The sequence below is a fragment of the Pteropus alecto genome, unplaced genomic scaffold, assembly GCF_000325575.1.
Source record: "Pteropus alecto unplaced genomic scaffold, ASM32557v1 scaffold196, whole genome shotgun sequence".
NCBI lineage: Eukaryota > Metazoa > Chordata > Mammalia > Chiroptera > Pteropodidae > Pteropus > Pteropus alecto.
The window spans coordinates 4,781,366-4,795,499 of NW_006439717.1; the positions used below are offsets into that span (position 1 = coordinate 4,781,366).

Here is a 14,134-nt window from a genome sequence, read left to right on the forward strand (position 1 = left end):
CCATGGTGAAGCTGTAATCTCCTAAAATTTGCCTAATTATACATATCAACTTGACTAAATTATGGTGACCAGTCGTTTAGTCAAATGCTAGTCTAGATGTTGTCATAAATGTATTTTGTAGATGTGATTAACATTTGCAATCAGTGGACTTTAAGGAGATTTTCCTCCATGAGGTGGGTGGGCCTCATCCAATCAGTTGAAGGCCTTAAGAGGAAAGACTGAGGTTTACTAAAGAAGGAATTCTGTCTCCAGATGATAACACAGAAATTCTGCCTGAGTTTCCAGCCTTCGCACTCAAGCCTGCAGCATCAATTCTTACCTGAATTTTCCTTTTTGGACTTGGCAGCCTCCATAATCACCTGAGCCAATTCTTTAAAATCAATCAATCTTAAATGCATGTATTATGTATATATGTACATACATACACACACGCACACACACATACATTTTCACATATTTTTTATATTTATACATTTTTTCTACCCCTGCTGTCTGGTTCTGTGAAGAACTCTGATATATTTCACTGCTACTCTATTTCCTTCTTCAAGCCAAAGAATTTTTATCTTACTATTTCAAAATAGTATCCCATGACATGAATGTACATACATACACACACGCACACACACATACATTTTCACATATTTTTTATATTTATACATTTTTTCTACCCCTGCTGTCTGGTTCTGTGAAGAACTCTGATATATTTCACTGCTACTCTATTTCCTTCTTCAAGCCAAAGAATTTTTATCTTACTATTTCAAAATAGTATCCCATGACATATAAATCATTAATTGATTCAGTCCCAATTACTATTCTATAAGATAAATATTATTATCCTCATTTTGCAGAGAAGAAAATGCAGGATCGGAAAGTGGGAACAGTTTGCTAAAGGTCCTTCGGCAAGCGAGTAGTTAAGCAGATATTGGCTAATCTCCAAATCACTGGCCTTGCCCATTAGCTGATACACTCTGAAATTAGTCTTTCTAATGGCAGGTGCTTGGCATATGTGATAGTTAATTTTATGTGTCAACTTGGCTGGATCATGGAGTGCCCAGATTAAACATTTCAGATATGCCTGTGAGGTTGTTTCCAGCATTTGAATCAGTAGACTAAGTAAAGCCAATGGCCCTCTCCAACATGGGTGGGCATCATCCAAACCTTTGAAGCCCTGAATAGAAAACAAAGGTGAAGAAAAGTAAAATTTTCTCTCCCAACCTGACTACTGAGCTGGGACATCAGTCTTCTTCTATCCTTGGGCTGGAACTTGTGCCATCAGCTCTCTTGGATCTCAGGCCATTGGACTAGAACTGGAATTTACACCACCAGCTCTCCTGGGTCTCTAGCTTACAGAACTTCTCAGCCTCATAATCATATGAGACAATTCCTTATAAAGAATCTCATTTTATCTGTATATCTATAGCTATATGGATATGTTTTTCTTTTACATGTTTTACATATCATTTATATATTTTCATATATAGGTAGATATAGATAAAAATATAGAGATCCTATTGGTTTTGTTTCTTTGGACAACCCTGACTAATACAGCATACCTAATGCTAACGCATTTGCAATGACACCAGGGCACTCACAGACACTCTTACACAACTTTCCTATTCAACCCTGCTTGTGATCAGTTTCTACGACTAGACTTCACCTTTGTTTTCCAATGCATTTCAATTCTTTTGCTGAATCTGGAGATCTAGACTGACAGCTGTACTCTTGACTGGAGCCTTGACAGCCTTTCCAGTCCTTCCCTTTCCCTCTGCCAACATCTGGATGACTCTGTCTCTGTAATTCCCAAGCAGCAACTTAAGTCCTATTCCTTAAGGCAGAACTACCATCCTGTCTGCAAAATGATCTGTGCATTGCACCAGCTGTGATGGATTTTTGCTGTGGATCTTATCTTATCTAATTGATTCCACAATCCTTTAAACACCAACCTGAATGTGAAACCCTGTGGCCCAACAGCCAGCCCCACCACTAATAAGAGTACAGTCTCCTTGGCTCCCTCTCTTACCACATGAGGTTGAGGGAAACACAAGTATCACTGAATCTACTAGAAGCAGTAACATTAGAGTGGGTGTGAACATGGACTTTGGGTGCAGGTGGAAAAGGATTCAAGTCTGGACTCCACCACTTACGGGTTCCATGTAGGTGTTCTTATTTTTAAAACTTGAACACAATGTAGTGTGTGTGTGTGTGTGTGTGTGTGTGGCTCACTGTTGAATTGTACACCTGAAACACTGAATTTCGTTAACCAATGTCACCATAATAAAAATGAAGAGAGAGAGAGAGAATAAAAAATAAAATAAAACAATAAAACTTGATGGGAATGGGAAAAAATAGGAAGACAAAGAAAAATGAAAAAGGCATCTTTAACAAAGAAGTTGATAACTAGTCCCGACTAAATGAGAAGTAGTCTGAACTTTATGGATAGAGTATATATTGAGAGTAGGAAGTGGGGATCTTCAAGTAGAAACACAGAAACTCAAAGGTAGAAGGAGGATATCTTCACTCCATTTCACACTCATTTCTCTGTCCTTATTCTGCTGCTCCCCAAAAAAGAAGAGGAAGAGGAGGAGGAAGAGGAGAAGAAAAAAGTTAAACTAACTAAATTAAAACTAAAACAAAGGAGTCTCTATGCATCATTTCTCCTGTTCTTACAACTATTTTTATTGGAAAATATGGGAAGAGAAGTCCCAGAAAATCTCTTATCCAGGAGTATGAATCTTAATGATTGAGCACGCAGGCTTTGAAGTCAAGTGTATCCTGGTCCTGTCACACTTCTATCATTTTCCAGCTTACCTAATTTCTCTGGGCCTCCCAAGGTTAATATAGTAGTTAGAAGATTTTATAGAAAGTAACAGAAACCCAAATCAAATTGCTTCAATGGAAAGAGAATTTACTGACTCAAGGCATCCAAAGAAAGGTTGAATAAATGAGTCATGAGAAGCCAGAGACAGAGCTGTTTCAAGAACAACTGGAACTACAGACACCAGCAGTGTGCTTTTTTTTTCTGACTCATGTATCCACTCTCTCTGCATTGTCGATTTAATTTCATCTCACTAAAATCAACAAATATAGTCAGTGAAGCCCCAGATACTAGAGAAGTCCCAAGTTTAAAATTTTCTGGTAAAGCATTCCAATTAGCTAAGTTTGGCCAAGTGCCCGCCTCCATTACAACCAAACATGACCAATGGTATATGGTTAAATAAGAATCTGGTTGCTCCTACAGTAACCACGTAGACAGTGGAAGACAGAACAAAGGAAAAGATGATGTTTGGCAAAAAAAAAAAAAAAACCTCATAGATATTCACTAAATTGGTACTTTTAAACCACTTAAAATATTTATAAAAAAATTTTAATGTTTCAGTAAAAAAGAGTACATTAAACTTATGTGAAAATGATCTAAAACTGTATAGAATACAATCTCAACTTCAGCAAGCGTAATATGTACTAAAATCACTGTAAGAAAATGCATTAAGTCTACGGCCATGCCACCCTGAGCAAACCCAATCCCATCTGATCTCGGAAGCTAAGCAGGGTCAGGCCTGGTTAGTACTTGGATGGGAGACCACCTAGGAAGATCAGGTGCTGAAGGCGTAAAAAATAAAAAATAAGGGATTGTAAGCTGACAAGGTCCTTGCAATCTGTGAGTTTAACCAAGGGTTGCCTCGCCTAAAAAAAATAAAAATTAAAAAAAATAAAATGCATTAAAATATTAATAGTATTTATCAAGTGTAACAGAATTATAGGTAATTTTCACTTCCTTAAAAATGTTTTATTGTACTATATTTTTTCTATATTAAGATTGTACTACTTTTATAATCAGAGGAAAAATAAAAGTTTTCGGCTGTTTTAATATCATCTATATTTGTTTCAGATTAAATCCTGTAGTACCTAGGACTCAGGTTCATACCTAAGTAACAGTTTATAACCCAAGGAACAACCCTAGAGACTGAGAAAACCTTTTATAAAGTTTCTTTTGACTTCTATAGGAACTGCGAAAGTTTCGTAGTGAACATAGAGATAGAGCTACAAGAGAGTTTTCAGAGATGACCTGCTAAAATCACACGGATAGTTAATTTTTATCGTCTGGCTATTTATCATATTAGAAAGCATTGTTTCAATGATGCTTGAGTTGTTAATAGTTTGTTTTTTTACGGCCTGTGACTTCTGATCATTCTGTATTCTGCACATCACACAAAGTCCAGCATCAGTAGCTGGTACAGGCTAATGAGAAGACTACTGGTGATGCTTTCATTTTTGAAAGTTATTCTAGCTCTTCAAAGAGAATGGCTAAATATTTCCAATTTATCTGGTAACAGAGATATCAGTTGCTGTGTAAACACTGAGGCACCTAAAAAAGCCTTTAGGTGGTACCAGGCTTTGTAAAAACTATCTAGTAGGGGATGGGGAGGGACTTCACAGACTTCAGAGTCAAAGATGAGTTTAAAGGCCAATTTTGTAAGCTATGTGACCTTCATTCAGCAAATCCCTTAATTTCTGAAGCCTTAATCTCCTCACCTATAATAAAGTTATATGTATGCTTCTAACATACAACAAGATTACTATATGGATTCAATGAGATAATACTTGTGATATACCCATGATGGGCCTGCACACAGTAGGCTCTCATCAAAAGTCCTTTTTCTCCTTCGACCCCTATCCCAACTCCTCTCTTTCTCTCCTCTCCCCATTCCAACAAAGGTCATTGTCTATCAATCATAATGTGTGACATAAATAAATGTAAAATGTGATTTCCCTTGAGCATATATATTCACTATAAAAAAAAAGAAAAAAATAGAAGCCTTTCAATTCACTGAAAAGGAAATGTAGCTTTAAAATTCAATACTAGATGTAAAGTAAAGAAAAATATAAAATGTCTGGACAATGTAGCTATTGCTAAAGTCCAAAATCTTGGACTAGTGTTTTGTTGTTGTTTATTTGTATGTTTGTTTGTTTTGCTTTCCAATCTCTGGCCCTCCAAAATAACAAAACTTAGTGATTATACAAAAGTTATTCTATAGAAAGAATTTTTGTACACCACTAAATTCTAAGTGTAAATTGACCGAGTAAGCTTTTATGTTGTTATAATGAGGAATAAAAAGGATGAAGATATATGAAGTCTTGTTGAATCACGATATTCTACTGTAACAAAATATTTTGAGGGAGGTCTATTATTAATGAACATACCTCCATTCCTCAAAGATGCAGCTCATTTCTTGATGCTGATTAGAGAAAGCACAAAAATGACAATGTTTCCTGACCTTTGTTAAACCATAGGACCTTTGACAATACAATGATCTCCATCGTGAAGGGAAAAAAATGCATTTATGAAATTTTGCATTTTTTTATTTCAAGGAGTTAACCCCATCCAGAAGACATTCATAGGTCTCCCATTAGACTCAGGTTGGTCCCTGACTTAGCAGGATTAAGAATATCTAAATATTCTACATTAATATCTCTATTATCATAAAAACATTCTCACAGTAAAACATTCTTATGACAAAACTAGAGTTTTAAAAGAAAAAAATTCTCAACTATAGGTATTTTTAAAGAATTTCATATATGTAATAATATATATGCTCTGTGAGACAGATACATAGTGACTTAATTTTTATTTCTCTTCCATTTTCTCCCCACAGTTTACATCCCTTCCGTCTTCTTAAGGACTCTCCATTCAATATCCTGAACCCTAACACAGGGTCCAGGTACACATATATGCTCTCAATTGTTGGGTTTAGGAAAACAGCTTACGTTTGCTTTATCTTTCCCTTGAAAGTTAAGGATTTGTTTAATTGAGCTAAGGTATATAGTATAGCAATAGATATTATAATATTTATTTTATGTATAATATCTTACAGCTAGGAAGTGGCTGAGTTGGAATTTCATTCTGGCATAAAGGCTACAGTTTAACTAACTGATGACCCAGAGTTTTATTTGAATGTCTTTACTCCAGAAAGATAAAAAAAAAAAAAAAGACTCTAACCCAAATGTCACCATCTCTGTGATCCTTTCTCTGCCTACATAGTCAGAGATTGAGTCTCTTTTCAATAACTTTTATCACATTCTTTGTCTGAAGCAATTATTTAACAGTTATTCTACACTGTTTTCTATTGTTATTTATTCAACAAACATTTACTGAGTATCTACCCTGTGCCTCAAGAACTGGACCCTGGGGAAAGATCAGTGAACAAGATACGGTCCCTGATCTCAAGTCTTTTAAGTTTAGAGATGGAGAGAGATAAAATGGTCCTTGTAATCAGGTGTGAGAAGTAAGTAGGGAGGTAGAAATAAAGGTCTTTGAGAGCATCTAAGGGATCAAAAATGGCCTCTTGGAGGAGGTATGTAACTGAACCTTGACAGATGAGTAGAACGAAGCCAAAGAAAAGGAAGGGAAACAGAGACAGATGATGAGAAGTTAACACAACTCAGGCAGGAAGTAGAATGAGGCCTTGGGCCAGACCTGGAGATCTGCAGACCTGGGATAGCATGGACAGCTGGCACATTGTCCACATCTCAGAGTTTAGAATATAAGTCAAAGGATGGGTGTATTATAAATGAGCCTGAAGAAGCAGTCAGAAGCTAGATTATCACAGGTTTCATTAGTCATATAAACTAGTCCATACTGAAGTACATGAAGAGTAATGAATTTTAAGATGATGATTAACATGTTCAGACTTGCATTTCATTAGGTTCTCTTTTGCTCCATTGTGGGAAAATGGACTGCAAAGACAGACTGGAAACAGGGAGACTAGTCTGGAGGCTCCAGCAGTAATTCAAACGAGAAATGAAGATGGCCTGCTCTTCAGCAATGGAATGGAGAACGAAATAAGAAGAAGACAGAATGATTCTGTCTCTCTCTCTCTCTCTCTCTCTCTCTCTCTCTCTCTCTCTCTCTCTCTCATCTTATCCATAAATAATAATAACAATGGACATTTATGAGTGCTTACTATGTAATAGGCTTTCTCCTAAATGGATTATATTTGACTCATACTCAAAACAAGTCAATTCCTTGTTATATAGGTAAGGAAACAGGTTCAGAAATTAACTTGGCCAAGATTCTCGAGATCAGCAGAGTCATTATCTTATATTTCTTTATATATGTATGTATATATACATTAAGTTTTGTCTAAGTATTACACATAGCTCAATAAATATTTGCGGAGTGGTTATTACAATTATTCACCAGCAAAACAAAGTTTCTTAGAGATAACTTTCCATCTCTCAAAGTGCTCAAGCAGAGACCTTGTGATGACTTCTCAAGCATACTTTGCAACAAAATCCTATATTTTATGGAAGTTAGATCCAGAAAATTCTAAGTCCCCTAATAACATTAACATTCTTTTGACTTTACGATTTAGCGAATTCGAAAGATGCACAATCTGTTAATTAATAGAACAGTCTAGTTTGCAAGGTTCTCCATCAGTAAGAAAATCACCACTAATCTCAACCACACTTAACAGTCACCTATTCTCCCTGACTACTATTTCTGACACCCTCTTTCAGTGCTTATGTGACTGGACAAAAAGAAATACCAACTTATGTGTAGTAAGGCATTTCAATCACACACATTCTCCTTGGAAACCTAATTAAAGTGTAATATAGAGAAATAGATATTTTACTAAATCCCTGTTAGGTCCATTTTAATATCCTAAAACACTGGGCATGTAATAATATGCTAATTTTCATGGACAATGTAGCATTTTAGAGTGGAATATATTCTAAGAAAAGATTGAAAATCTTTCAACTCAGGAGACTATTCCTTTATTGCTTTTCTGCTATTAACTTGATCTGGGAATTTAAGCAAGTCCCCTAAGTCTCTCTCAGCTTCATTTGTACCTCATTTGTAAAATAAGAATAATACTTAACAACTACCTCACAGGGATATATTGAAAAAATAATGAGGTAATATAGACAAGCAAGATGCTTTGAGATCTTTGGATCAAAAATCCAGCACATTAAATCCTAATTAATTTTAATGATTTAAAAATGCACACAAATCCTATTAATGTATACATTTCAGAGAAACTGACTGTGATATTATAAACTATATAAAAACTTGCATGGTATGAGATATAAAACCCTTTAAATATAAGATCATTTTCTAAATGTTCCCTCGTATTAAAAGCCAGTAGTGCTAAATTTCACCTTCTTCTAAAACTCCAGAGGATAGTGAAATATCTCATGACAGCATTTTTAAAAGAAGTGTAGAGTTACCTTGAAGTCATTCATTTTTGGAAAATAAAATGGTTTAAAGTCTAATTTCTGAAACTGCAAGAAAAAAAGACCTCATATTGGCTTGACCCTGAACACCTATATCCGTGTATAATTCTCGTGTGGGTGTAGAACAGGCAGAAGATGAACAGCTGCCAGGAATGCTGGGGCTCTAGACTGCGGGATGATGACGCATTGCTCTAACATCCTCCATTCTAAGAATGGCCTTTAAGAGGATTTTCCCCTAAATCAATTTTCTGATAATTACTATTTCCTAAGGTAGATCAGCTTCCACATTAGAAAATGTTGGCCTTTATTTATGTCCTACTTTAAATCTTACCAAAGGGCATGTTTCCCATTTTGGAGATAGAGCCTAAAATGCTATCTGAGAGCAAGTACATAATAAAATCATCGTTTCATTCAAACATATTGCATTTCAGGTATACAGAAAAAACATAGAAATAAAAATCTATTTCATTAAGTGTCGAGAAATGCCACTGTTCTTGAAGATAAGATTTTAAGATCGAAGCTCCTAAAAGGGTAACTATTCCATATTGTTGTTTGAATATGAAATCTTAGGCAGAAAGGAAAATAACAACAATAGTTATTAATTATATTATATTAATAAAATTAATGTATTCTTATTAATACATTAATATTATTTAATAATAATTGTTATTATAATTTGTGGATTAGAGGGACAGGTTCTACAGAGCTAGAACTCTCTAAAAAGAGCTTTGATATTCTAGAAGGCTTAAACAGCTAAGAATTCCCTAACAGAGAGAATTGTCCAGAAAAATAAATATTTTCAAATTAATGGATATCATCAATCTGGCTGGAATCATGTTAACTCAGCAAAAATCTCTAACACCCAAATGTTAAGCTCCTTTCACAAATATCAACCAGTCCTTGAAAAAGGAGAGAGAAACCAGCCATGGGTAGAATAAACTGTAGTAAAGAGAGTAACATTGCAGTTAAAAGAAAATGTAGCAGTAGAGAGATTCTAGGTCTTATACTGTGAAACCAAAACTATATTTCAAATACAAATGAGTTATCAGAAAAACATTACTGCAAAACTGCCTGGCAGCCTAAATCCATTTCTGGTAAGGTCTGAATCGAGAGAGCAGTGACTAGGAAGCAATGAATAATGTAAACATATGTCCAAGAGTAACACATTCTGAAAACCTGTCCCAGAACTATGAAAATAAAGTTGGAAGAAATAAAATTGTGCCCATTTGTAAATAAATTTATTTTTTAACACATTTTATGAGGACCAAATAATAAAAAATGAGATTGTGACATGAGATATTGTATTAGCACTTGGAGAAGGGTCAGTAAACATCCCACACTGGTGCCCCTCCTTTCCCTTACCCTTAGTAAACACTGTCTATTGAAAAATGATACTGCTTTCCACTGAGCATGGAGAGGGTCTTAGAATTTTCTTTAAATCACTGGTCCCATGTAGTCGCTACCTAGCAACTGGAGTTGGATTCTGAGGTGTTATCTAATTCTCACCCTAAACTTAGAAACTTATATGAAAAAAAAAAAAGTTGCTTATAATTAAAAAGCAGTGGTTTCATTATGTGTTACATTTAGCAAACACTTAAATACATATTTGTAATAGTTTTGAAAAATTGTTTTGAAAAAATAGTTTTGAAAATCTTTCAGAGCAACCTCAAAATGACCTCCCAACCTATGCCCCATGCAATTCCTGTTGGTAACCATTGTTAAATATTTGGTGCAATTTTTTCTAGAATTTTCTGATGCACTATAATCTATCATATTTCCACAAGCCTAAATGCTTTCATTCTAATTTACAGCAATTTAACAACAGTTTTTTTTTAAAAAGTGAAACATTACCATATTAATGTAGTAATAATTTATTATACTGACAAATTTCAGTCATTAAAATTTGAAAATGTGTCATAAATATGTATTCGAATAAACTAAAGCTTACACTCTTCTACCTCTTGTGAGAACTACTTCTAAAACAAGGGTTAAATAACATAAACATATATCTAGATCCCACTTTTGCAGATGCTGCCAGGCATCTAATATATATTTTTAAATCTATAGGTAAATCTTAGTTCCCTTTCTGTGACGATCTATTGCCACACAGTATCTTATTTTATTCTTTTATAAGAAGATATCTTTCTATTGCAATGTTTCAGATTTTCGTGTTTTCCATAGCTAGCACTAATGTCTTTCCTGAGGCTTGGCCTAAGATTCTAAAGAAATTTCAACCAAAAAGGAGTATGTTATTTTAGTTGGTGCAAAATTAGAATATGGTAACAATATCCTGACAAATTGAAATTGGTGGTTTTCTATGATTAATTGCAGGTATTAAATAGAGTTGAAAATAAGATTCCACCCCATCTTCAAATGCTCATGTGTTTTCCTGCCAAATATAGAAATGAATATTAATATTTAACTTCCTGGAGGAGGCCAAGAAAGACATAACTTGCAGATATGACAGAGCTCAAAAATGGATAACACTGAATCATCAGAACGGTATGTAGGCTGATAAATAGACTCATTTCTTTAAAGAGATAATATGAACACTGACTCTAACTTTACAAAAGAAGAAAGGTATAAAGCCAATAAACATATGAAAAAATTCTAATTCACTAGTATCTAAACAAGACAAAGTAAAATGAGACTCATTCTTTTTCCATTGAATTATTTCTTAAACTGGCCTAAGGGCACACAATACCTCCAAGGACAAACTAACTAGAAAACAGGGGGTGACATCAGCAAGATGACAGGGTAGGGAGCTCTGAACCCCCCTTGCTCCCACAAACATACTTATTAAGCAACAATTAACTGAAAAATTCCCTTTGTGAGAAATCCAGAAACTAACTGAAAGGCTCCTGCATCTCAGGAAATTATAAAACCAGACTCACTGAAGCCAGTAGAGAAATTTGGGACACCCTCTTACCAGAGTCCTTGTCCCTGGTATAGTGCCATAAGATCAGGAAGAGACCCTCTAACCCAAGGAATGAAAAGGATTGGTTCATGTATCCAGCACCCCAAGTTTTCTGAGGGGCCACCATACAGAAATGGCTTCTGTCTTGATAGCTTTGGAGCTCTGACATGTGCAACACAAATTGGCCACACGGAGATGGTGGCTTGGGCTGGTAGATGCCATAGATCCTACAACTTGCTCAGCACAGAGTGAGTGAAAAAATCATTCCAGCTCTCAGCTTCCCGGAGCTGGAGAGGGAATGAGCTGATCCATACAACCAGTACCCCAACTTCTCCAAGGATGCCTAAAAAATTAGTATCTGTCTTACCAGTTCTTCTGGCAGGTCCAGCACAGTCTAGATGCCTGGGAGAACGGTATGGTATTGACATAGGGACAGACATATACACCAGTGAAACAGAAGAGAAAACGCAGAAATAAATCTACACATGTGTAGTAAAATAATCTTTGACAAGGGTGCCAAGAATACACAATGGGGAAAGGAAAGTCAATTCAACAACTGGCGCTGGTAACACTGGATATCCACATGCAAAAGAATGAAATTGGACCCCTACCTTACACCATACACAAAAATAAACTCAAATAAATTAAAGACCTAAAATTCCTAGAAAACATAGAGGAAAATCTTCATGACGTTGGTCTTGGTAATGATTTCATGAATATGACAGCAAAAGCACAGGCAACACAGGCAACAAAAACCAAAAGAAAAAAGAAAAAAAAAAAACCCCAAATGGGGCTACATCAAACTAAAAAGTTTATGCACAGCACAGGAAACAGTCAATAGAGTGAAAGGTATCCTGCAGAATAGGAGAAAATATTTGCAAAGCATAGCTCTGATGAGGGGTTAATCTCCAAAAATATATAAGGAATTCCTACCACTCAATAGTAAAAAAATTAATAAACTAATAACCCAATTAAAAAAGAGCAAAGAACTTGAACAGACACTTCTCCAAAAAAGGCATACAAATGGCTAACGGATATATGAAAAAATGTTTGGCATCACTAATTATTAGGGAAAAAGCAAATAAAAACCACAATGAGCAGTCACCTCTTACCTGTCAGGATGGCTATTGGAAAAGGACGGAGGGAGGAAGGGAGGGAGAATTGTTGGCAAAGATGTGGAGAAATGGGAACCCTTGCACCTTATTGGTGAGAATGCAAAATGGTGTAGTTCTTATGAAAAACAGTATGGAACTTCCTCAAAAAATTAAAAAATAGAACTGCCATATGACTCAGCAATCCCACTTTTGAATATTCACCCAAAATTAAAATCAGGATCGTGAGGAAACATTAACATTCTATGTTCATTGCAGCACTATTCAGTTGCCAAATTGTGGAAACAACCTTAATTGTCCATCAATGGATGAACTGTTAAAGAAATATGGTATGTACATACAATGGCATACTATTCAGTCTTTAAAAATAAGGATATTCTGCAATATGTTACAACATGGATGAACCTTGAGGACTATGCTAACTGAAACAACACGAGCACAGAAAGACAAATACTGCATGATTCCAGTAATACGAGGTATTTAAAATAGTCAAATTCATAGAATCAAATAGTGAAATGGTGTTGCCAGGGGCTAGGGGGGAATGTAAAATGGGATATTACTAATCAAAAGGCATAAAGTCTCAGTTAAGCAAGATGAAGAAGCTCTAGAGACCTGCTGTACAGCACTGTGCCTACAGTCAACAACACAATGTACACTTAAAAATTCTAAGAGTTCAGATTTCATGTTGTGTTCTAACTGCAATAAAATAAAATTTAAAAGAGAGAAAATTTAGCCACCAAGTCTCCTACAGAAAACTACTCAAAAATTCCCAGCAAGACAAATGAAAAGAAATCCACATTTAGACACATTATAGTGAAATGCAGAACTCCAAACACAAATTGATATTAACAGCAGTAATAGAGGGGAGGAAACATCATTATCTAGAATGCAAAAAAATATATAAAGACTTCAGCAACAACAAATGCAACAGGACAACAGAATAATATCTTCAAAGTGCTGAAGGAAAATAATAGTCATTTCTAATTTTATATTCAGCTATATAACATTAAAAAAAAAAAAGAAAAAAACCACACACCTATACCAAAAAGTTAATCATAATTACTTCTAGGTACATTAATTATAGATGATTTTTATTTCTTCTTTATACTTTTATGTATTCTCAAAAATTTCTATATGAATCAATGGTGTTTTTAATATGTAACATTTAATATTAACGGTTAACATTAAACTAAAAAACATAAACAATTAAAGTGTGTGTGTATATATATAATATATATATATATGTATTTGTTAGGACAAGTGAAAAAAAGGATAATGTTATAGTCCTCTTCACTTTAATCAAATGTCATTTTTCTGTGTATTATAATTCAGAACCCATTAAAATAAATATTCATAAGCTCTTATTCTTTTCCAATAAAATGTGTGACCTCAAAATTATAATTTAACACAAGAAGTAGGACAGTGACTTGAAATTCAGGTGTAAAGAATTACAACATTTTACTAACAAAATGTTACTGAACCAACAAATTATAGAACTTTTGATCTGAGGTGTCCACTCTGCATCGCTCACTGATGGTTTGTTGTCCCAGCACGGGCCTGTTATATGGGCAGCAAGAAGTGTGGCCCAATGAGCCAAATCCTGTTGGGATTCCACACTCAGTTAATCTTAGTTTATTTGGAAATTATCTTCTTTGAATCACCTTCACTTTCGGTTACTATCAATTGTTTACTAACATCTTGATTTTTTTTATTAACGTAGTTGGCACTAATTATAAACTGAATGCTGTTGCTAAATCTTTCCTTCTAAAACAATAAATGATATACAAAACAAAATTTGAAAATAAAGTCAGTAAGAAATAATCACACCACAATCACATTCCATAAGCACTTTTGAAATGAAAAACTCCCATAG

At 34.8% G+C, this 14,134-nt stretch overlaps 1 protein-coding gene and 1 pseudogene across 4 annotated transcripts in view; one reads left to right on the forward strand and one right to left on the reverse strand.

Moving 5' to 3' along the window:
• TMEM117 (transmembrane protein 117) overlaps positions 1-14,134 on the reverse strand; it is a 372,922-nt gene that overhangs the window by 264,961 nt on the left and 93,827 nt on the right. The gene's annotated exons all lie outside the window — the stretch shown is intronic.
• LOC112483854 lies at positions 3,488-3,606 on the forward strand (annotated as a pseudogene).